The sequence below is a fragment of the Lichenostomus cassidix genome, chromosome 2 (assembly GCF_008360975.1).
Source record: "Lichenostomus cassidix isolate B80296 chromosome 2, HeHo_3.0, whole genome shotgun sequence".
Classification (NCBI taxonomy): domain Eukaryota; kingdom Metazoa; phylum Chordata; class Aves; order Passeriformes; family Meliphagidae; genus Lichenostomus; species Lichenostomus cassidix.
This window is the reverse complement of record NC_139482.1, coordinates 84,972,210-84,995,001: the sequence shown is the minus strand read 5'-3', so window position 1 is coordinate 84,995,001 and position 22,792 is coordinate 84,972,210. Positions and strand designations below refer to the sequence as shown.

Genomic DNA, 22,792 nt, shown 5'->3' with positions numbered 1-22,792 from the left:
ATTTATGTTCCTTTTCATATTTGACTTCCAGCTCTTGGACATTCTCCTGGAAGCTCTAATTGTACTTCAGTTATTGAAATAAGAGTGAGTTTTTGTTTGCAGTTGCCTTTATAGCAGATATTTACAAAGCTGGAGCTACATGACAGAATTTCTATGACTTTTCTCTAGCTGTAAGTTCTTAAACTGAATAGGCTTCCATTCTAAATACCTTTTTGATTGCAATGTGCAAAACATGTATTGGCTCCCAATAAGTTTCCACTTTTTCATAATTTCATTGGAGGTCTAGTATTCTAAAGGAATTGTTTAATGTGAAAACAACTTTTTTTTTTAACTTCATTATATATTTTTTTTTGTTAACCTAGACTCTCCCTGTTTTATGTAAGAAAATAGTTAGGTATCAAGCTATTCTGTCCTTTCACCCTCTGTGCCTAAACGATTTTCCTCCAAGCTCTGACAAAAACCCAACCTGAAAGCCTAACATCCAAGGCCAAAAACTAGAAGCAGCTTGACAGGTAACAGATGTAGGTGTGAAGATTTGTTATGTATTTTTTCCTAGTAGTAACATCTGTCTTGGCTGGTTTCCTCATAGTTATGTGGAAAACCAGTGATCTGTCATTGTTTTTGTTCATGGAGTGAATACAACCACTTACTCCTGTGAATTCTACACTGTTGTTTTTCTTTTATATTGTCAAGTGAAGCATAACTCACTTTAAAAACTACTCTGTTATCTTTGATGTAAATCTGTTGTTGTTTTTAAAAGATTGGAGTGTTCTAAGACTATCCACCCGTGGATACCTATAAAAAAATTTATGGGTTTGCAAAAAATCATCACTAACCCTTGAAAAATGTACTAGTCTCCTCTTCAGAAATGTTGATTTATGGGTGGTTCTGAAAATGTAAAACAGTGTTTTAGTAGAGATGGTTATTGGTTTTGCCATCTGGCTATAGTAGGACACCCAGTTATCTGAAAAGTGGGGTAAGCATCTATTCTTTCTCTTTTGCAGCAATATTATAATTTCAATACATATCTAAAGGCAAAGAAAAAAGAGTGCACTTATAACTCAGAAATTTTGTGTCTAGTGATGATAAAGAAATGGAATGCTATGTTTTCTTTCCTGTACCTTTTATAGGTGGTACTTGCAGAGGTAGTCTTGGCGCCATTTCAGTTCTTTATAATTTGGAGTATCACTTGTAGTTGACCAAGTAAACACAGGAAATGGATGCTTTTTTGATAGCTAAAATAATTCACTGGGAATGTAATGAAGGCTGACAGCTACCACAATGTTATATTGGACTGGGAAATTTTTTTTCCCCTGATTTGTTTACCTCCCTTCCTCTAAAAATCAATGATACCTAAACCACTGCAGAGGTAGTGTGACCCACTGAGCCATTCCATTTAAAGACAAATATTAAGTGAGTCACACTGGTGTGAGAGGCTGGAAAGATTGATGTCTTGAGACATTTTGGGGTGGATGTGTGGGGGGGCAGGGGCAGCTCTGTCCTCGCTGTGGTGAGGCAGTGCAGTGGCCTGGACACCACACCCTGCTAGAGCCTGTATCCCAGCATGGCAGTGGCTGGGATATTGCCTGGCATAGCAAGGCAATGCTCCACACCCCTCTGGAGCCCCTAACCCAGCTCCTGAGTGTCCAAATGACTGGAAGTCCCAGCTGTGGGAAGGGCCCAGGAAGGCCAAAGGATATTTAAGGTCAAACATGTGGCAAGCGCAAGTCTTGACTCTACTTCCTCTTAGAATTTCTATCTGAGCACTGAGGGAGTCCAGGAGTTGGTAGCTATAAATGTGTTTTTCTATATATTTTCTGTCTTTTTCTCTTTTTCCTTCTTCTAATTCCCTCTTCTTGGAATTTTTGAGTAACTTAAAATTGAAGGGGCTTAGAGTTCGCTAAGTTGAATGGGTCAAGTTATTGCTTTGACAAGTGTTTTAAGTTGATTGAATCTTGCACTAAACCTGTTGTCAAAGTTCTTTGATTTTCCAAAGTTTCCAGTAAAGAAGACACACAGTCTGGCAGAATAATTATACCAGGTCTGTGTTTCGGTGAAGCACCTCTTGCACTTTCTGGGTTTCCTTAAAATATATGCTTTTATGGGGTGAAATTGGCTTGTTTCTGGTTTGTTCACTCTCATAAAGCTTAAATTGCGTGGTCCTTTGAAATAACTGAAGCTGGAGGCTGGAGTTTAATATCATGCAAAACTCACTAAAGAAGGTGTTTATTTGCATGTGATCTTCTGAGAATCCTTTCATCAGTTTCATTATCTTCTAACTTATAAAAGAGATTTCTTTATGACTTGTTGACTAATTCAGAGTTGAGAGAGACTCCTTAAAATACAGTTTACAGGATTATTAGATCATTTATGGATTGTAATTTCCTTCATTGGAATCAGTGGGAAAAAATCATGCTGTTTCACACAACATTATCAATCCATTGGAACAGCCTTTTGTAACATAAAATGACTCTGTTGTAAAACAACAGAGACAATCTGCATTACATAATCAGGACATAAGTTGTTGTCCTTTTCCTGGAAACTGATGATTATTAATAAAAATAGAAGAGTGAATAAAGAAAAAAAAATTTTTCTTTTTTAAAAAAATGAGGAGAATAAATCTGCGACTTAATAGTGTAATGACACTGAATGATTTTCCATCAATTCCTGATCTACACACAGATTTTTTTTATACCTTTGTTTTGCATGTATTGTGTTTGACTGGCAAACAAAGATCAGTTCTGTTATTTTTGTCCTTTAAAAGCTTTTTGCCTTTAGAGAGAAACAAAACACTCCATAAAACACCACTGTGAGTTGTGCTATATTTTTTTTAGAGTTCTTCCGTATGACAAAGATTGACCAAATGTTCCATGAAAAGGTATTTTTCTTTTAGAAAGCTTGTCACTTATTATTTTAGTAATAATTCACAGAGTGTTGGGCTGCACCTTGCTGTACTGTTGCACATGAACTTAGCAGCTCTCTGAAGACAACCGAATTTATTTTGACAAGGTATTATTAACTAAAAGTAGGCAAATGCTCAATGATATACACATCTTTTTCACTCTTTGCCATCTTAAATTTCTTTTGTTCTTGGGCCGAGGTGGAGGCTTGTATATAATTTCCTTCATAAGGATCTTTCTGAATAATCTTCCCTTTTGCAAAAGCTAGACCTTCAGGTTTTCACTGAGTTAGTCTTGCTTATTTCTAGAGGTATAAATCCTGCAGAGTAACAACTGAATACAATATATTTTGTGTGCACAGTGTATTGAGGAAGTACTGCTCTTCATGAAAACCTGTTAACTAATTTTGCGGAAAAAAAAATGTTTGCACAGATGTTGCAGAGAAGGAAGCAGAAAGGGATAATAGTGTGCTGAGCCTAAATTCCTACATGGAAAATGCTAAATTATTGTGGGAGACTAATCCATCATCCTGATAGAGATGAGACAGTTCTATGCCCTCAGGTCCAAGCAAAAGCAAGGTTGAAAATGCATAGCACACAAACGAACATGAATATAACATATGATTACACATGCATGTAATGCACTTCACCTTTATTTTATAAGGTGTTCTCTACCCTTGACAGTGACCCTCTCAGACCAAAAGATGTTCCAGAGAGCTACCTCCTGTTTGTTCATCTTGGGTTTCACACCTGGATTATGGGGCTGATGGCTTTCTTGGGACAGCCCTGGGGCAGACTGGATACCCTGGAGAAGATATCCATTGGATTCCTGACTGTGCTTGCTCTTCTGTGTGTATTTGGACTTGTGGAGATGGACCACTGATGGGCCTGGAAGGAGCTGGGACAGAGTATTTATTATTCAGGTTGCCACATCTGCCATTGCCTCTCTGTGCTACGCTGTCTGTGAACAGATGAGCTTTTTAGCACAGGACATAACATTAAGAGGTTCAGGAAACATTTTTGTTTGCCACAGATCACCAATACCTGTCTAGAACATACTTGATATAAGACTATTGATGACAAATAAGCTGTGCAGTCTACTGCCGAAATATTTTCTGCGTTCACTGTCAAGGTGATATGAGCCTGTCTGTTGTTAAGCTAAAAGCTGGGCATTGGCGTGGGCAGTTTGGTAAGTAATGGAATAAAGAGAGCTGACTTTCAGCTCATCTACTGGAAAGCCTACTTTTTCATATGTGATATAATCCACAGGCTTTTGATATCAGTGGAAATAATCCTATTGACCTATTGCACAACTATTATGTGTATAAGCATTCTTGAAACTTGATTTTTCAATCTGTCCCCTTGCTAGTGCTTGACTGATTGTTTAAATATGTGTTATAAATTTTTTCTTTTTGCCTGTGATAGGTTTGAAAGTGCAAACTTAATTCTGTAGAGAATTTGGTGGCATTCTCAATTGAGGCAGTGTATTTGGTGGATCTGTGGGTGAGGGTTGCCTAATTTCTTTGGTCGGCTTGCATTTATTATCTCATGTCAAACTATTCAATTCACCTTTTGATGGTCATGTTTCTTTTCTTTTCTTGGCCTACTTGCTTAGCTTGAAAGGTTCTTGGGAGTTCAGGCTGTTATGAGTTTGTGTAGCAAGACAAAAAAGTTGCTGGTATCGACTGTAAAGGACTAATTTAATATAAAAAATAAAAATAATAACTAGACAAGTATCTTCCTACAAATACCTTTATCTCTGAATATGGTTTGTGTACACTCTTACTGCATTTTTGGAGTCTTAGCACATTTGTTGCCAGTATTGTTATATGTGTCTTTTTAAGATTATTTTTTATGCAAGGAAAGTGAGACAGGAAAGAGAGGTTCTGTAAATGCATCCATCTCTCTGTAATTTGATCACCAGGCTGCACCTTTTAAACAAGCTCACAATAGGAGCATAATTTCAGTTTTCCTCCCCTTTAAGCCAGAGAATGCTAGCAACAATTGTCCTGCTATAAATGTTTGCTGTGCTTAACACTTCAAACGTGACCTGAAACTCTCTATCTAAACATTTCTAGTTGATATAAAAAACAAGAGAGATGACAACATAAGTGACTGTGCATCTTCTATGTATATCTAGGCACATAATTTGTTCATTTTTCAGCTGAGAACAGAGTCCTCTACTTCTAATTTAAGGCACATAAATGAAAAGAAAGTGACAAAAATTTTCCTTAGAAAGCTGCTTGGAGGCACCATGACCCTAAATAGAAGAGACACTTGTCCCTGAATGCCCAATATAATTGCCACTCTGCTGCTTAAGTGGCCGTAGGTATCCCTGGACCAGGCTAAATATTGTTTAGCTCCTACGGCTGAGCCAGAGTCTCTGACAAGCTCTGTCTCTGCCAGGTTCATTCATTCCTGTGAATTAGATGGACAAATGTCTGAGTGAACCTCCAGGACAAGTCTATATTGTACAGAAAAAGGAAGTTAGTACTATTAATCTGACTTAACCGTCATAAAATCAACAGTAGAAACATGACAATTTTGAGATGAGAAACTGTTGTAGCAGCAGATAAATACTTACAGTTAATCCATGAATGGCAACATGACAGGAAAACTACACAAAGGCTTTGTCTGTGTACAGCCTCTGTATTTACCAAATTCCACATCTTATGCTTTATAACTATACCACATGTAACACTACAGTGCTGTTGTTCATCTGCAACCTAGGGAGTCACTGGAGATTTATCTTTGTTTCCAGCCTGATATTTAAATGTTGTTAGGTATCTTTTCAAGCCTTTTCTGATTTCCAAATGCTCAAAACTATTTATTCAATATATATGTGCAACTATATGGCTGTATTTTTTGGTTCTGCTGACGTCTTAGAAAACAGTATCTACTTTTTTTGTGGGTTTTTTTTTGTTGTGTTTTTTTCTTACTGCTTTATACTAAAAGAAATTATTAATGCTTCATTAATCAACTGTTCAAAGTGTGATTGCTCCTGAATAGCTCTCAAAATCTGGCTTTTTACCACTTACTTTTCATTAGTGCTTAATTAACAGAGGAGATGAAAACTAATATCTTCAGCCCACTCAAGGATGAGATATTGCTTTTCAGAAGAGGGATTCAGAAAACAGTCTCTGTTTTGCAAACGTGTTGCAAAAAATGCTGTAAATTTAGACCAACATTTTCTGTACAGACTAAAAGTGTTGCTGCTTTGTGCAAAAAGAAAAAGTGGTAATATTGGACCATCACCTTATATTGTAATGTATAACTTTGCTGGATGCATAAGCAATGTTGTAGTAGGAAACACAGACGGTTAGGCTGGGAGGCGCAGCGGCAGAAGGACGCACAGCAAGCAGTCTGCGGTTCTCCAGTGGTTTATTATTAGGCGCAGCAGGGAAGGTCCGGGGAAGGAGAGACGGGGTGGAGAAGCAGGGACGGGCGCGGGGTCTGGAGCTCTGGAGGCTGCAAGCTGTCGGCGGCAGTTGGTGTCGGGCCGCAAGATGGCCCCGGGCAGCAAGCTGGCTCCGAGGACAAGATGGCTGTTGAGCACCTCATGGCGTAGGGTTTTAAGGGGGAGGAGAGAGGGAGTGGTTTGGCACGCAGGCCAACCGGGAAAGCCGTAGGGAAGAGGGACAGGGGTAACAACCAATCATTACAAGGGAGGGGAGGGTACATAACTCAAACTAACCAATGGTGGACAACTTAGGAGGGGAACAAAGAGGAACAATCTGGAAACTGAGCCATATATGGGAAGGGGGCGGGGGAGGCGTCTGGGCCAATGATCTTGTCTGCTGGCGCATACATTGCCGCAGGGGCTCACGGGCTGATCTCACTGTCACCATGAGTGAGACAGCACAGGCTGTCCCTGCCCCCACGGTCGGCCCTCTAGCTGGCAGTTCGGAGGTAAAACCTCCACACCGCAAGATTAAATGCCTGAGAAAACCCTAGTCGATTTGGAAGAAAGAATTTCCTCATAAAAATATTCCCTCCATGCCCAGCATTCTCAGCTAATATAGAACTGCTCTACTTGGTGTGGTGTGATCTGCCTAACACAATGACAGAAAAAGGGTGAAAACACTTGTGATGAAAAAGAAACTTGGGATTGAAGCAGTTTCCCGAGCATCATGCTTTGTTGGTGCTGTTTGCTGGCAAGTAGCTAGACAGAGCCAGGCCTTGTGTGACAAATGTAGTGGCCTCAAATAACAGACATCATATTATGGTTCCCCTTATTCGTCTTCTCTTCAATTATGACTCAGTGTTTGACACCTCACCTGATTTCCTATAATAGAGTTGAAGGAATTTAAGTCAAAAACAAGTACATAAGATGCATGTCCTATGAAGGAATTGGCTGTCACACTCTTAATGATTTTAAATGATTAGGATTTTATTTCCTGCTTCAGGATTATTTATTATTTTAGAACCTGATCCAAATTTGGTCAATACCACTGTCTTGTGTTTATACAACTAAGTGACTGGACATCTTGGCCCTAGCTGCACATAAAAGAATAGATGGTCTAAATGTTCCATGGCAACAAAAATTGTTATGCATTGAGGTGACATTATGTAAGTCTAATGTAATAAAGAAAATTATAAGTACATTATATTACCAGACATTAGAATATGCATGTGTATCTAGGGCTGAATTTGTGTCTGTGTTTCAAATAGTCAGGTTAAAATATTCACTCAGGTTTCAAATACTTGAACCTTTGCTTGTGGGTGCAAATTAAGGAGCATTCTTAAATGAGGCTTCTTTGCATATTTTATGAGAGTGTGTTTTGAATTTTTCTACACCTCTGTAGGTGTGATATAGCAACAAATATGTTGCTTTCCCCTTCCTATAACTGTTCTAAGGCTTACTGTATCAAGTGCTCTACCAGGATGCTGATAGTCAAAGGTTTTTTTTTTTGTCCTGTTCTAATTCCCCTTATTTGATATATTCTTGCTTTAGATGTGAATTTAGAAGTGAATGTATGTGCAAAACTCTAAGGTATCAGGCAATAATAAAATTTACAATAAACATGCAATTGCCTAATTTAAAATAACTCCATCACTTTTAAAAAGAAAGTTGAATATAATGCTTTAACTTATCTGAAAACATCAAAACTGGTTAGGGCGTCAGATCACTGTGTACATATTTCTCTTCCTTAAAACCAGTGACGATTAGTTGTGAAAACACATTTAAAGATTTAGCCTGAAATTTGGAAGAGCTGATTCTTCAAAGGTAGCCTGGCACATGCATTATCTGCAGTCATGGGTATGTGTGGCCTGCCCTGTAGTTCTGTCATGCAGGCATTTTTGATCTAAGAAACAAAAAATCCCCAGGCTAGGGTAATGTTTGAGAGGTGCTGACAGATTAGGGAAATGGGCTGACAGGACCTCCGTGAGGTTCACCAAGAAGTGCAAAGTCCTGCACTTTTGGAGGAGCAGCCCTGGGCACCGAGCTGGAAAGCACTTTTGCAGATAATGCCCTGGGGGCCTTAGAGGACACTGGGTGGAACATCAGCCAGCAATGAGTCCTTGCTGCAAAGATGGATGATGATACTCTGGGCTGCCACTGGCAAAGCACTGGTAGCAGTTCAAGGATGCTGATCCCTCCACTTTGTGGAGTGCTTGGTTCAGCTTTGGGTGCTGCAGTACAAAGAGAGACATGGACATATTAGACGTACAGAGAAGGTGCAGAAAGATATTTGAGAAGACAGAGCATCTCACATATGGGGACAGGTTGAGAGAGCTGGTCTTTTCATCCTGGAGAAGAGAAGGCTCGGGGGAACCTTGTCAGCAGATATAAATACCTGAAAGGAGAATGCAAGACAGATAGAGCCAGGATCTTTTCAGTGGTGCCCAGTGACAGGACCAGAGGCAACAGACACAAACTGAAACACAGAACATCCCATCTGAACATGAGAAAATACTGCTACACTGGGAGGATGATTGAGCAATGGCACAGGTTGCCCAGGGCTGCTATGAAGTCTCTGTCCTTGGAGATACATTCTAAAGCCATCTGCACATGGTCCTGAGAAATTGGCTCTAGGTGACTGTGCTTGAACAGGAGTTTGGAACACATGACCTCCAAAGGTCCCTTCCAGCTTCAACCCATCAGTGTTTTCATAAAAATTCTCACAGAAGCCATTTGGTGTTTCTTCTTGAGAGACTTGCTGCCCCTTTACAAATTTTTCAGTATGACTCATGGTGCTACAGGTCAGATGCTCTTTGTGACCTTCTGGTGTGACTTTTCTTTTCTGAAATGTTTATGATTTAAAGCTGTGTAGCTGTTGGAAATGATTGACATGCATAAGGCAACTATATGTCATGGCTGCAAAAAAACCAAATGTTTTTAAAGTTGCTGGAGGTCAGGTGACACAGCACACTCAAACTAGTCTTTTCTCATCCTAAATGACTTGAGCTTATTTGTCTGTACTTAATTGATACTGGGAGGTTTTATGGGAAATTTAATCAGTCAGGCTTGCCAGTTCTCAAAAACAACCCTATGGAACAATATTTATGTGATATTAAACCACTAGGAGTTACTGGAAAGGCTAATTAAAGCAGAGTTATTTGCTAGTTTAAAGCTATATTGCATTTTTATATTTCATCCATGTCTGAGTATTTAAATGTATGTATAGAGGAACAGCAAAACAAAAACTTATGTGTGTGTGCATATGTTCTATATATTTGACTTGGACAGTGTATCATGAACCAGAATTAATTTGATCTGTGGATTTTTTTTTTACATAAAGGATAAAGCATATGCACCCAACAGGATCACAAGTAATTAAGCAGGTACTGTTTGGCTTGTTTATCCTCTGTGCCAGAAATTGTTCCATATCAGCTAATAAAGGTTGGAGTATGGTTCATTAGGTATTTTTGTTTCAAACCAACACTTTAAAATGCAAAATTAATTTTTACATAGTTCAGCAGTATTAATGCTCTTATTACAGAATGGGAGTGTTTACTTTGCAAGAGATGACAAGGAGCGAATATAATTTACTGCATTTAAAGTATGGCTTCCATCTGCAGGCTTTTTTTTTTTTTTTTTTGGTTATTTTACAGGAAGGGAAGTTTTTAGTGACCTAGAGATGGAGCAATAGGAAGACCAATCTCTGCACTGTGAGCAGGAGTACAAATGGTGATGGATGATCTGGCAAGATGCATTTGGCTTTCCAGGGTAAATATGCCTATAACTGTCAAATAATTCCTTTCCTCATGTTATAGACATTTCATTCAGTAAACCATATATTCCCATCAAGCATTCTCATTTTGCAGCAGACTAAAAGCTTAGTGTTAGATGAAGAAAAGTGAACTTAAACATCTTCCTCATAATCAATACCAGAGTTATAAAAATAATACATAAAAAAGATGTCTGTAATACATTTTTATTTATGAGTAGCTTTTTAAAGGAAAAAAACAAAAAAAACTATATTCGTATTAGGGATTGCTCAGGTGAGTGTATGAATATGCCTATAAATCTGAAAAAACTTTTGAATTCTTCACTGACCAGAAGAATGCAGTTTCTGATGGAAAACCTTATGTGTTTTTCTATTAAAAATACAAAGATGAAGTGAAAAAGTCATGACTCACCTGACAATTATAGGATTTGTGTCTTTTTCTATCAGAATACATGCTGATATCATGTTTTCTTGGAAGCATCATAAGTAAGGCAAGCACTGCATGTAGTAGTCATCCTTTTATTGAAGTAAAGCCTGTATGACTAATGTAGGCTAACTTGAAAATGGAATTGGTATTGATATAAACACCCTATTGTTTTCAATGTTTTGAAAATAGCACAGCGTTTCCCAAATATTCACATTTGAAGTGAAGGCACATACTGCAGAAAATACAGAAAAAGCTCCAGACTTTATTAAACACAAGGCCTCAGATAGTAGTCTTGAACTGGTTTCCTTATCTAGCTTGAGTCGTTTCAGTGGTAGCATTACATGTCATGACTTTAGGTGAGAATTCATTAAATGTATAATCTAATGGAGAAGAAACTCCAAAGATTATAGCTGGTGTTATGCCCCACTTATTCCCAAGCTTGATGTCTTTCTGCTGACTTTGTCACAGCAGTAGTTTTTGACATTTACATTAGACAGCTATGCAGATCTGTCTGATAAAAGAAACACTTGCATTTTCACCCTAAATCTGTGCCAGGGTGTTAAAGAAAAATGTACACCAAAAAATACTGAGGTATGATTTTTTAGTGTCTTTTAGACTGGTATTTGCACCGAGTGCTACAGCCTCGATCTCTGGAAAAACACCCACGTTCTCTCCATTTGAAAATACAGACTGACCATGGCTGGCAGCTGAGCTCCTATCCAGTAATGTGCTCACTCCCCCACAGCAGCATGGGCAAGAAGGAAAAAACTTATGGGTTGAGATAAAGGCAGTTTAGTAAATGAAGGGGAAAACCAACCAAAGCAAATGATGCAAAGGCTGTCATTCATCACCTCCCACTGGCAGACTAATGCCCAGCCTGTCTCTGAGCAATGGCTACCTTGGCAAAACTGCCACCTGACAGTTTTATGGCTGAGCTTTATGTTATGTGGCAGGGAATGTGTCTTTAGTCAGTTTGAGTAAGCTCTTCTGGCCATATCCCCTCACAGCCTCTTGGCAACCCTCCCATATTGCTTCCACTTCAGCTGTGGTTTTGGGAGCCATCACTCTGGTGTGCCCTGCAAAGGCGGACAGTCCCTCTGCTCCAGGTCCTCTCTTCTCCAATGATGGCTGGCATCAGAGGGCCTCAAAGCTCAACAAATTGTGAGCCAGCTACTGGGGTTCCTGTACTTATTGGCCTGGAACAGAAGGCAATGAGGTGGCTTATGACATCAGGAGGCCACTGTGATGACCAATTCCAGGTACTGGAAGGAGTGCTGCCCTTGTTTTTTGCGTGGTGCTGTGACAGTGTGTGACAGTGTGTACAGCCTGCAGGTCACAAAGCCCACACATCAGTGACTGCTGCACCCTCAGATTGCTGCAGGTGACAGGGGGAGATAATCACCTGAAAGGACTCTAGTTCCCCTTGGCTGAAAATGTTCTGGGGTTACAGGCCCTTTTGCATAAGGAGAGAGCCCTCCACAGCCCCCCTGGCTGCCAGCTCACTTGCACTCTGCCTTTCCCAACGTGTGTGGTTGTGTGGCTTTCCTTCCCATCTTCCATGCCAGCTCCTGCCTCTATTCTCTTCTGCCATCTGTCCCACAGCCTTTGGTTTGCTCTTGCTTCATTCTCTAGTTTTAAGGTCAAACCTACTCACCACTCTTTTAGGTTTCTTGCTTGACTAGTTCAGAAAACAAACTTTCTGGGTGTGCTTGAAGAGCTGCATACAGCTTCTGAATTGGAGCCTGCAAGCAGGTTTCCAAGGTGAAGCTCCAGTTCTCCCAGGACTTTGGCTACACAGAAGATGGGGAAAGAGGAGAGAAACACCATTATTTTTCTATCAGTAGCTTCTTGAGGTAGAATAAGAACAAGGAATTAGAAAAGTGAGTAATGAGATCAGTTGAGAATGGTGTAGAGACACTCATTATGAAAGGTTTATATTTTCTTAATTAGGAAGTGTTTTCAGGTTCAGGTTCAGTTCTTGAAGTAGTCAAGACTTTCCTCCCTGTTTGACACTGGGTGTTTGGCAGCACTCTTTTTCAGGATTATAGGAGTATTTTTTTTCTAATTTAGTAAATAAGCTGTACGATTTCCCTTTCTTTCTTAATTCTGGCTTAGTCTGGTGATACATATATATGAAAAAAACAAAGCAAAAAGGTAAAACAACCCTGAAAACTTAATGCTGTGTTATTTTGGAACATATTCTGAGAGATCTGAGAGACTTGGTCAACAACAAAAAGGTTGAAGACAATGTCATCATGAATGCTAAGGAAAACAAAAAGAAATAGATACTACCTCAAATGCTTTTCAAATGTGTACTATATCTTATGCATATGCACATATAATTCATATTCTTGGCTTGCCTTTACCATATATGTACTCATTTAAAATTTTGAGCAGCTGAAGTGGGTTCTCAGTGTTTTAGTTTTACAATTTTCTGTGCTGACAAGAAATTTTCCTGTTTTGTTGTTCTCTTACTTATCTAAAGAAACATGTATATCCTGGAATGTTTTGTTGGAACCTGTGGTGAAGTGGATTTGGCCTCAGAAGGCAAGTACTCAAGTCTTTTCATCAAATGATTTCTGGGAGTTCTTCCTATTCCTGGTTAGTGTTTAAGGAAAACAAACAAACAAAAACCATCACATGAAAGAAAACCCTTTTAATTGAAAAAAAATTCAATAAGCAGAAAAGAAGCATAGTTTTGCAGAAATCTAAATAGTCACATTACTGAACTTCTTTTGCTTGTTCAGATGAAACTTCAACATGAAGTTACAAATATGGTCTAATATAAACTTCTGAAAAATTCTTTCTTTATGTTAATCTTGATCTTCTAGTGGCTTTTAAAAGTCATAACCTTGTTCCAGATTTGTTGAATGATGCTCAAGTAGTCTATCACAAAATAAAGCACAGAACAGAATGGAATGGCTGATCCATTTCACCCTGATTTATAGTGTCAGTCTTCTTATATTGCAAATTCATGAAAAAGTTGAAAGAAAATTCTCACTTCTGTGTAGGTTGCAAAGTCTTTTCTAACATAATGAGGTAAAATCTGTGTACTTTCATTTAAATTTGTCTCTTTTTGTCCAGTGAATTTAAGGCAGTTTGCATAATTTATATACTCCTTGTACTTTCCAATATCTTCAGTTTGCTATGATGCTTCTTCTATTGGATCCTTTAAAGCCTCCTATCTATTCTAATATTAAAACCCCAAACTATAGAAAATATTTATTCTATGAGGTCATATCCATTTTTCTAAGTTTTTATATGACTACTTTTCCTTCCATCTCTTTTAAAAGTAGTCACTGAAATGTTTGTCTTCTCTTCCTGGAAAAACCAGCTTTTTTTGGTATATTGTAGTAAGACAGAACTAAAGTTTTGGCAAAAGTTTGAGAGAAAACTGCTGGGTTTTCCAGTAGGTCTGCTCTCCACTGGCTTTGTTAAGTGAGGTATGTAAAAAGCTCTTTGAAAAAGTACCAATTTCCTTTGTTCCTGAGAATTTGTTTTCGAAAATACCTTTGTGTGTCTTGTTTCTAAGTTTCTCTATGACTTAATTTTTTGAAGTCTTTGTGTTTGAAGACTTCAAATACTTTTAATTATAACATGTGGTCTAGAGAAGACTTCTTCTAGTCATGATGACGTCATGAAGAGAAATGGTTGCATTGAGTTTTAACAAGAAGTCCTTGGTGGGGGATAACTAGACCAAAGGAATACAATCGACAGAACGTCAGAGGAAGGAGTGAAAAGCAGTTCCCTCAATACAGCAATCATTACATACGTAGCAGTAAAGGCTCTGGTAACAACAAAAACCATTATTTGACTTGTGCTTAATTTTATTTGCCTATGTTTTTTTGTTTCAGAAGAAGACTTTTGTTCTCACAAATAGTGGTTGTTTTTGTGATTTTTTTTTGAGGATGGGTTGCAATATTCCCTTTACATCTATTGACAAGCTCATGTTATTTTCCATTCTTGTTGTTGTTGCCTGGCAGTAATGTAGTCTTTTGTGTTATTAATAAAGATGGCAATGCAAAATCAGCATGCAGCATTGCTGTCAGAACCGTTTATTAATTTGGAGACTTTTTGCCTTTCTTTGCTAGTCATGTATCACTGCTTTTGGGTTTGTTTTCTATTTAGGCATTTAAAAGGGTAAGCAACTGGTTGCTCCTTTGATTGAAACTGCCAAAGAAGCCCCTTAAGGATGCACAATGAAACACCTGTGTTATTGCCACCTGTTCCACTATTCCAGCAAGGCCAGAACATATGGTTTCATTCAACTGCAGAGTTGCGTTTCTTTGTTATTTTTCAAGGCTGTGCCTTAATTTTTGCGACTGGGGCTTATCAACATGAGCAGCTTCCTTATCCATGCCATCTTTCCTTCTGATTGTTGTAAGGTTTGGGTCTTTGTTTTTTTTTTTTTTTTTAATTTTGTGAGTTCAGTTTTTTTTTGAACTCACAAAATTAAATTCTCTCAAGAGCAGAAGTCTCTTAAATTAAGGAGGCTTTGACTTGCTTGTTTTTGGCAACATAAAAATATGAGAAGCTCTGTGTTTTTAAGAATAAAGTTTATTAAGGCTTTCTAAACCCTAACTGTGACATCTGTGTTCTATATCCATATCTGCTGGTAAATTAGAGATTAAATTCCAGAACTTAACTGGAAATTATAAAAACACTGAGATTTCTGTCTTTTGTTGGAATTGCTCTGCTTTTCTGAAGATATAGAAGCATTCAATAGGCCATGTAGTGGAACATTTCATCCACTCATGCTGCATTTTGTGTACTTTGCCCCTCATTGTGTTGTGATGTCAGTGGGTAATCCTATACATGATCTCTTTCCTTTTCCTTTTATTCTCCCTGAAAGTGCTTTGCTTCAGTGTGAGATCTCCTGTGACTCATTTCCATCAGATTACATGCTGTCACTTAAATAAGAAGTGATTTCTCTTTAGTGAGACTTTAATAACATGGTCTGGTTCCATACAGAACTTATTTGAAGAAAATGTTTTTAGCTGTGTTTTCCATGAGACTTGCAAACATATCCTCACTCACTTCCTCACAAAACAATTATACATCAGCTTAGCAGGTGATTAGCAGTAACTTGTATTTTGTTGTATATTTTTCCACTGGGGAAGTGTTGGTGGCTGAAAATTATGATATTCCTGTTGGAAAGGAATCTGATGCCTGGGTTGTTTCGTTCTATATTTCCTTTCCTCCATAAAGCTTAATTTCAAGCAGATGTTCTATGCCTTCAGAGTGGTAATGTATAATTTCAAGCATGTGGTAGATGTTATGTGTGGTTTTTTGGGTATGATCAACACAGGTGTTGTAGGATGTGTGGCTGTCATTATCTGTAGGCAGTATTTTACTCTTGGTGGTGGTATTTAGCTTGTCCATGCAGAGTGAACCAGCAAGCTTTGCAGGGTGAAAATAGAGCTATTAACACTGCTGTTACTGCTTCTGGCAGTTTTGTTAATCCAAATTTTGGTTTCCATTGACTTTTCCTACAAATTCGTGAGAATGAAAGTTTTTAGCTTTATTACAGTGCCCTGTTTTTTCACTACCTCAAATGCAGTGTGTTTTGGGCTTGGTTTTGTCTGACTCAAAATGGATGCAAACTTCATTGAGAAACAAAAGAAAACAATTGTCAAGATCTATGTTTTGCTTCAGGAGGTAAACCAAAATGCAAATTCACTTTTTTTGCTCTGTCATATATGTTTCTAAAATATTAAGAAAAATATAGTTGCTTTCTTAATTTCCTTTCTACAACCTATAATTTGAGATTTATATGCTTCTTTACTAACATCAGAAGATCTCCATCACAAAAGTGATAGCTTTAGTAGGAGGTACACTGTAATGTGGGAATTGACTTCCATAGAAGGCCACAGGGCTCTGAATTGATCCTTTTGGTGCAAATGTAAGAACTGTGTCCTGAGGGTTATGTTGTCCTCATACTTGCACTATAAATGTTCATTTGGTTTGAATTGAATATAGGATGAGTGACTGGGTAAAGTTTTTTCCTTCTTACATGACTCTGACTTCTGAAAAGATTGTGGGAAGTATTCAACCTGCTGATATATCCTTGGGAAAGTTGAAATATTTTATCTAGAAAATGTCAAAAATGAAACATTTTGACTTCTCAGATTGAAATGCCCTATTTTGAAAATGTTGCTGTAAAATGTGCCAATATTATCAAATTCCCTCTTTCATTAAGGCTAAGCTACTTTACCCAATTTGACTTGCATATGTGATTAGTTTTTCTCTGAGACAGGGTATGTGATTAATTTTATATCCTCTGATGTGTTCTTTGAGCTCTAATGAAAAAGTCTGTTACATTTTTCTACTTATTTTTTATTATATGACAGATATAATTTAATTTGGTCTCCCTTCTTTTCACAATTAAGGACTAATGGCAGTTGTCGACTATATTTATGCATATATAAAATGTGGAGGTAGCCTGCTATTTTGAACTGCTTTGAACTGATCATTCACATGTTTAAAATATTTCCCTCCAAGTAATTAGACTTAATGTGGTTTTTCTTCTTAAAAACAAAACAGAAAAAAGCAAAACAGAACCAACTTGCTTTACCAATATTGTGTAATAGTCTATTTGTGGCTTCCCTTTTAATGTGAAAAATTAAATCTGTGAAATAGAGCAAAGTATGATGAATATGATAATACTTGTTCTCTTTTTATTACAGGAAGAACTGGGGTGACCTCTAAAGACCAATGTAACCAAGGAAAGAGGGAAAAATTTCTACTAGAAAATATATCTCTCTGATCAAAGAATGTATAATACTTATATAACACTTACTCAGGTAGACTGCCTCAGTGTCTACACAGAGAGGTGTTGAGAGTTAAATGAAGAAGGGACAATTAAAATCACTTCAGCAGGCTGCATCAAGTGTAGCAGTGGCAATTCTACCACACCTCTCTCATCCTGTCCTCATAGGAGAGATGTTTCATCCCTCTCATTGACTTGGTGTCCTTGCTCTGGACTTCCTCCAGCAGGTCCATGCCCTCACTTCTGTCCCCAGAGCTGGATGCAGTGCTCCAGGTGGGATCTCAGGAGAGCAGAGGGGTAGAACCTCTTCCTTGCCCTGCTGGCCATGCTGCTTTGGTTGAATCCCAGGACACTGGTGGCTTTTGGAGCTGCCAGTGCACATTGCCAGATCATGCTGAGCTTCTCATCCACCTACACTCCGAAGTCCTTCTCCCCTGGGCTAGTCTCAATCCATTCTTTGCCCAGCTTGCATTTGTACTTGGGACTGCCTCAACCCAGATGCAGAACCTTGAACTTGGCCTTGGTGAACTTCATGGGTTTCACATGAAGCCATCTCTCAATCCTGAAGAATTGCACTTTAGAGAGAGGTATTACACATACATCTGTCTGTCTCCGTGCTAACTGCTTCATCATTATCCAAGAACTCTTGTTCTCCTTACACGAGAATAATCTCTACTGAATACTCCACCTGCAGAAAAGGAGAGGGAATAACAGGTCATTCATGATGCTTTTCTTTGTTGAGCTGTATTGCAGAGCAGAATCTGTTCATTTTGTCAAATTTTAGAAATTTTTATAGAATCTGAAAACTTTAAAAAAAATACATGTTCAGCTACTTTAGCTTCTCAGTAAGATATATTCACGATTAGATAAGCTGACAAAAACCATAACTTTAAAAGTATTTACTTTTAAACCAGGAAATAATGAAGTGATTGTAAATATTAAATATAATTGGAAAAGTGTGAGACATTTTGGTTGTCCTTTCTTTTTCTTCACAGTCAACTGGTAATTTAATTGTGGAGTTTGCTGTTCAGTACTTCTTAGTTTAAATGTAAGATTTAGTACTCTGTGCTTTAATTGTAAGAGTATGAAACATTGTAGATAAACACTTCTAAATTAAGTTGCTTAGCCTTTTTAACATACTATACATGGCAGTACAAAAGGTAGGTTGTCAGAACCAAAATGGGAAAATTTGTGTCCAAACTTTATATTGTATATACCATATACCATTTTTACTGCAATTAGTGTGGCACTAGAGTATATGATTTATGTATTTTATTAAAAAAACATTTCACACTTGAATCCAACTTGTAAATGCCACAAATTCTAAGCATTTCATAAGTTTGACTCAGATCTCCTATATTTATATTTTATTTATGGTACAAAAATAAAGCAGTCACTAGTCAATTTTTCAGTCATGATTAGTGAAGTCATGCTTGTCCTTTCATTTGCCTTTGAGGAAAATGGGGGTATAAAAATAAAAGGAATTTGTTGTGACAAGCATCTTCCACTGATTAGCTTGAAAGCTTGCTATTGTGTTATGGCGAAAGTAATTTCACTTGCAAATATGGATTCAACATGTCTTTTAAGTATAATTTTTGTGGTTGCTCCTCAGGTAGAATATAACCTCAGTTACACTCTCAGTGCAGTTTAACAAGGTTGCATGATACAACTGACTGCAGAATTATCTACTAAATCCAAATCCAGTGGAAAAGATTTGGATCTCAATAACCTTCCATTGTGTCTTCAGAACACCAACTTCGCATAGAGTGGAAAGCAAGATGCTTTCGTGTTACTTGTACAGTTCTGCATTAATTGCTGCAAGATCAAGAGACCATCATCATCTTGCAGGCCATCCTCCATTTGAGAAAAGATTTTTTTCTCTTACAGGACAATTTAAGTTTCTTTCTTCTATTATTTATGCTGGGTGTCACTCCTTATTTCTAACCTCAAACCTGTCTGCTGACAGAAATATCTTTTCCAGTTAAAAACAGCTTGAAGGTAAAGTAAATGAGCAAGCAGGCATCTTGTAAACATCAAGGCTTTTATATGAAATAATCATGGATGCTGTTAATTTTTTTCTCCTCTGTGAAAGGAAGGTCAATGACATTTCTATATTAAGTAGTGTAGTGCTCAGAGAGGCATGCTAATGAAAAGAAGAATTACTTCCTATTGACAGAAGTCCCAGCTGAGGACCAGAAATTGTAAGGAAAACCCTCCCTAGCTCAGAGTGGCAGTCGGTCTTTCAGTCCTCATGCGCCATCTCCAGTGGTGACACTGGGAGGTGTGGGTTAGGGAAGGCTTTGTGCACTTGTTCATGTTCTCTGGTCCTTTGTCCTTGTACTTTCCCAGGATCTACAGCTTTATCAGACACATGAGCGGGTGCATCCTTGCCCAGTCCTCTTAGTACCTGCCATGCAGGGTTCCTAAATTTGGCTAACCTGCCATGAAACCTTCTAATGCTGTCTTCCTTCACAGCCTCCTGGGGCAGCAAAGTCTGTCTGCTTGCTGTCCAAGGAAACACTTTTATCTGTTTTTGGCGATCTCTTTTCCACTGCTTTTGTCAGATGGTCACCATTCTTGTGCTGCAGCATTTGCTGAACAGCAGTTTGTCTATCGCTTTTGTGACTTTATAAACTGCAGTCCTACCTTCCCTCACGCTTGTCCTGTCCAAAACTGGGGATCCCAGGTTGTGGTTTTATTTTTGTATGTTTTTTTTTAAGTCCCTGAGCTCTGGATGTGCAGCCAGCTTGGCTACCTGTGCTCTTTTTATGAGCATAGTGGGTGTAGAAGGAGTCCAGCCCTATGGTGTTGGACACTTTTGGGGTTACAGGATTGCTGGTACTGAGTTTCAAATATGATTTCTGTGGTGCTACCAGTGTCTGCCACCTCTTAGATCAGCTAAACAATAATGTTATTTTCCACCTCTGTAGGAGTTTTCACATGAAAATCTGAAATGTTTATATACATATTTATGAGCTCTACTTTAAATGAGGGTTGCAGTAAGAAAGAAAAAGAAACATAGTATGTTTCTAAGTATAAACTCCTAAAATATACTGTACATTAAATGATATTTTGCCCTGCCTCATTCTTTTCATATAAACTATTAAATCTGATTTTATTACATTATAGGTTAAAATTGCTTCAATCAAGACATTCCTGGGGATGCTTTGGGATTTGAGGTTTTTTTTTAAATTATGATCTTTTGATTATACTCTTAAAATCTACAGAGAAAAAGTGATTAAAGTGTTATGTTCTGCATGACACAAGTACACAGAGTTTTTACCACTTGTTAAAATAGAAAAGTGATGACATTATTATGAGAGAGCCTATATATAACCTCTATATAACCCATTTAATATAAAATGATATTCAGCAAATGGAATTTAGGTCCGAGAGCACACTGATTCTTGTATTCTAAGTATTTTTAGGATTTTTCTTATAAATAGGATATTACCCATGTTGGGGTTCTTGAGGTACAATAACTAAATTTTCCAGCTGACCACCCAAATGCTTTTAGAATTTCTCCTTGAAGCTTGACTAAATTCTTGTGTCAAATTCAGGATTTGTCCACATTTAAACAGAATCCTCAAATTCAGTTGAAGTTACACTTAAGAATATTTTAGTATAGAATAATAATAGAATATCTATCCTAGAATTATTCTTATTATGCAGTGTAATGACGCTGTATATGAGGTTATATGGAAAAGAAACACATTCTCTGATCTCAGTGTTAAAAAAAACTAACCTCTGAGTTCAGTTTTTGAGAGAATAGGTTTCTCTAACTCCAGGAATGTTCACAATTGAGGATGGGAAATATATTGTGTAGGGTTTTTTGTGTTGTTGGTTTTTTTTTGTTTTTTTTTTTCTCTTAGCGTGACAGAGGCAACAGGAATAGGCTGATAAAGGAGGGCCACAAAGATACCACTGTAGTACTGCAATTCAAAATAAGCCCAAAAATAAAATTACTTTCTGCTATTGAGAGAACCTACCACACTGCTCTGCAGTATTGCAATACCTTTTCTTATGTATTATTTTGGAAGACATTAATGTTCCGTGATTCTAGACACTCTGTAGTTCCAAGTCTTAAAGTGGAGTCTACCCTTTCAAGTGTGCTCTTAAATGTCTGCTGACTAGCCTGTTTTCAGCTGGCTCTGTGGATGTGTGGAACCTTGCATGTGTCTGCCTTACACAACTGTTCATGAAGCAGAAAGCAATGGTTATTTTGAGAAGAAATAACTGTTTCTTAGGATGCATTTTTGATTTCATGGCACCATGTTGCCCTCAGATGTTGCAGCTTTCTCTGTCTCACCTTGCTGGATAACTTGGTTATGCACTGCAATTTTATTCATTGATCTTCTCCAAATGCTTCTTTATTCTTGGTAGCCTATTTCTTTACCCACTTCAGGAAGAGTCTTTGTACATATGATTTCAGACTGTGGACTGCACTAAATACAAATCAGTTGTCTGCACTTTGGTTTATGAGAAAACATTTGTTACAAGAATTTTCTGCTTAAATATAGGTATTGAAGGACTCACAATTTGGAAAGGAAGCCATTTGGGCTTGGGAGAGAGGAGGGATGGGTAGGGCAGAAAGGAGTCAACTAAGTTTTAAAACATCTACTGCTTTTAAATTTCCCTACTGGCTTAGTGCATTAGTTGGCATGTCACATCACATTTTCTGAGTTTCTTTGTATTATGTCATACAATGTGACAGAGATAATCTTTGTGACAAATCACAGAAGCCAGTGTGTCAGTGGGGAAACAGGGAACTGACAGTTTTCTGAACAGTCCTATAAAAACACTCAATAGATTTTTGTAGAAAGCAGATTTTTAGAAATTTAAGATTTAGAAATTCTCCTGCTGCAAGCCTTTTCTTCAAACAGACTTAAGAGTATTAATTAAAAAATATTAAGAAAAAAGATAAAAGCCTGACGTGGTAGGGGCTCTGGATGATACATGGGAAAAACCTTGACTGGGATGGGGAAAAGGGGATCCAGCCCCAGCTTTCTCTTCTGCTCCCACAGCACAGTTGCCTGAACTATTTATTCCTTGCTCCTGCCCTGCAGCTTTACAGTCTTAAAGATTCCTACTGGAAATTACTCTGACTCATGAGCAGCTTAGGAGCAGCTTCTGTAGGAGGAGAGCCAGGGACCATTTTGCCAGCCATATTAAAATAAATATCTGATACTTGCCCTGATACAGAGGTGCACTGAATCAGTAGATCCCCTCTCCCACCCCTAAATATCTTTCTGCCTTGCACTAAAGAGTAATGAAATATTTAGGTTTTCTTTCCTGGTAAAATGTTGTTGTTGTTTGAGTATTTGTACTCATTATTTGTATTCATTCATGGTTTGCAGTTTCTATTTCAAAGACTCACCTTTTGCTCCTTGAGTTTTCTATTTAGAAAGTGTCTCTATAACAGGAGGAAAAAGTGGTTTTGATAAAATGTCTTTGGTTCTTGGGTGGCACAACCCTGCAGCTGTTATAAAAAGAGAAAGGTATTAGAGGTGAACTTTCACATTTTG

General features: G+C 37.9%; 1 long non-coding RNA gene across 1 annotated transcript; it reads left to right on the top strand.

The window, feature by feature from the left end:
• The first annotated feature begins 11,806 nt into the window (after nt 1-11,806).
• LOC146441702 (uncharacterized) lies at nt 11,807-17,426 on the top strand. The gene is made up of 3 exons (XR_014850477.1): nt 11,807-11,879; nt 12,984-13,049; nt 17,189-17,426. It is a non-coding gene; the product is annotated as an uncharacterized LOC146441702 (long non-coding RNA).
• The last annotated feature ends 5,366 nt before the right edge of the window (nt 17,427-22,792 follow it).